Source organism: Alligator sinensis, unplaced genomic scaffold (assembly GCF_000455745.1).
Source record: "Alligator sinensis unplaced genomic scaffold, ASM45574v1 scaffold2400_1, whole genome shotgun sequence".
Taxonomy (NCBI): Eukaryota; Metazoa; Chordata; order Crocodylia; family Alligatoridae; genus Alligator; species Alligator sinensis.
The window spans coordinates 19,594-22,420 of record NW_005843926.1 but is presented as its reverse complement, the minus strand read 5'-3'; positions in this window follow the sequence as shown (position 1 = coordinate 22,420).

The following is a 2,827-nucleotide window of genomic DNA, read 5'->3' as shown; positions in this document are numbered from 1 at the left end:
GCCATAAGACCTCCGACATCACAGTGGTGCACTGGCCGGGAAACGTGCTTCGGCACTAACGGGGCAGAGGTCCACACCTGGGAGTGACGCAAGATGCAACCATCGGCGATAGCCCATGCCGAGTTACTCACTCAAGCCATCCAAGCTATCGGGCAGGTGCTGGAGGTACAACAATTGCAGGGGGCCCATCAACTAGAATGGATGCAGCGCAACACTGCACTATTCAAGATGCCCCGCATGACAAAGGATGACGATCCAGAAGCCTACATAGAGGCCTTTGAAAGGACGCCCATCCAGACAGGGCTGGTTCGGAGCCAGTGGGGTCACCAGTTAGGGGCACTGGTGATTGATCAAGCCCAGGCCGCGTACCGAGCCTTGTCACGGGAGGAGGCCCGAGATTATGAGGCCGTCAAAGCTGCGATTCTTTACCGGCTAGAGATCTCACCCGAGAGCTACTGGCAAGCGTTCCAGGCCCGAAAGCCGAGAGAAGCTAGGCGTCCCCGCACCTTGCTGCAATCTTTACGAGATTCCCTCCAGAAATGGTTGCCTGTAGGCAAATTTAACCTGGAGGTGGTGTTAGACCAGATATTACTAGAGCAGTTCCTCTGGGATTTCGAGGAGTACACCCAGAGCTGGGTGCGGAGGCACCAACCACAAACCAGTGAGGAAGCCTTACGCTTGGCGGAGGCTTTCTCTAACTCGGAAAAGGAAAGAGGAAGTGGACGGGGCCTACGGGTCTCAAAGGAGAATCTTATGAGTGAAGGGGAACGCCGGGCAGCTCCAAGAAAAACATCCCCGAAGGGGGTAATATGTTATCGGTGCGGAGGAATGGGCCACATCTCCCAAGACTGTGGGGTTGGGCTAAGTGAGCTGAGCCACGGTCCAGTGGGATATCCACCAATTCAAGAGAAGGGCAAGGAAATAGAAAAGGGCAAACCCATGGAATGCAGTTTTGGGCTCACGAACCAGGAAGGAAGGTGGAATCGCCCTGTGGTCACAGCCTGGATAGGAGGCAAGGCTGTTCGAGCCACGTTAGATACAGGATGTTCTCAATCCTTACTTTGGGCAGATCTCGCCCCGCCGATGAGGAGGGAGGAGGCTGGGACCATCAATATGACCTGTATATTAGGTGGGGAGATGAGGTTCGCTGCTGTTAGGTGCCAATCAGGGTAATGGATCCTGTGGAGAGCTGCGGGTGGGACTGGCCCCATCTTTGGCACGCGAGATGATTTCAGGAAGAGAATGGGAGCCGTTCTACACCGCATTGGAAAGGGTGCGAGCCACCGAAGAGGACAGGAAGCGGATTAGAAAGGGGGAAGGCTGGGCGGGCGAGAGCACTATACGTTCCAGCCGGGAACGTGGGGGCAACATTAACCTGGAGTCACTAGTGAGTGCAGCCCAGTTTCGTCAGGCTCAACAGGAGGACCTGAACTCCAGCAGCTGAGAATCAACGATCCCGGAGAGGGAACGTCCCGCAGGCGTGATGGCTTTCAGGTAATGGGCAGTTTACTGTATCGGGTGCAACGGGGCGAGGGAGGCACTTCGGAGGGGAGGCAGTTGGTAGTCCCGACTCCACTACGACACCTCATATGGAGATTGGCACATGCTTCCCCGATGGGTGGTCATTTGGAGCGCACCAAGACCCGGGTTAGGCTGACCCAGGAGTTCTTCTGGCCACACTTGCATGAAGATGTGGACAGAAGCGGGGCAGCGTGCCAGAGAGCCCAAGAGTGGAGGCCACCTAGAGCACCCTTAAGACCTGTGCCAGTAACTGAAACTCCATGTTCTAGAATGGCACTGGATATAGTAGGACCGCTCCCAAAGTCGCACAACGGGTATCAATACATCTTGGTTTTGGTGGACTATGCCACCCGGTTCCCAGAAGCAGTGCCACTGAGGTCCATGACAGCCACAAGAGTGGCTGAAGAGCTGCTCAGGTGGGTAGCGCGGGTGGGCATACCACAAGAAATACTTACAGATCAAGGGACAAATTTTATGTCCAGCGCGATGAAGGCCCTTTGTAAAACCCTGGGCATCACACAGCTGAAAACCTCGGTTTACCATCCCCAAACAAACGGCCTGGTGGAGAGGCTAAACGGCACCATTAAACGATTGCCCAGGCGCTGTTCGCAGGAGGATCCCCGACGGTGGGATACCCTTCTGACACCCTTGTTATTCGCTCTACGAGATGCCCCTCAAGAATCAACGCGATACTCACCGTTCCAGTTAGTATACGGCCACAGTCCCAGGGGTTTCTTGCAGGTTGTCAGAGAGGAATGGGAATGGCCGATGGGACTAGGAGTCTCTGCAGAAAGGTACCGCCAGGAGCTGCAGGCTCATATCACGTCTGGCGTGCTGAGACTCCTGCTGGGGAAAGGCACGAGCTCGGCTGTGCCGCACCAGCACAAGAGGCAGGAGAAGCCTCTAAATCGCAAGCTGAAGAAAGCAAGGGAAACCCTCCTGCCTTGCACCGGATAGCGAGCAGGGAGAAGCCAGTACTCCCCTTGAGAGGAGGAAAGCAAGGGGAACGACAGGGCACGCTGCGTTTGCCAGCACTGCCCCTAGGAGAAATAGAGCCGGGGACAGGTGCAGAATCCCCTGGAATCCACTGCATAAGGGAAGGCAGCTCTGGGAGCAGCCCTACCCAAGGGGAAGATTATTTCTAGGCAAGTTAGGAAGGAAGGACGCTAAGCGATATCAGAAGAGTCAGAGACAAGAGGACGGGCTGGCACAGCTGTACAGCTAAGTCCCAGTCACCACATTGGTGAAGCCGAAGGCGGGAAAGCCCGCAGAGGACCGAAGGTCACCATCCCACCAGCACGTGATC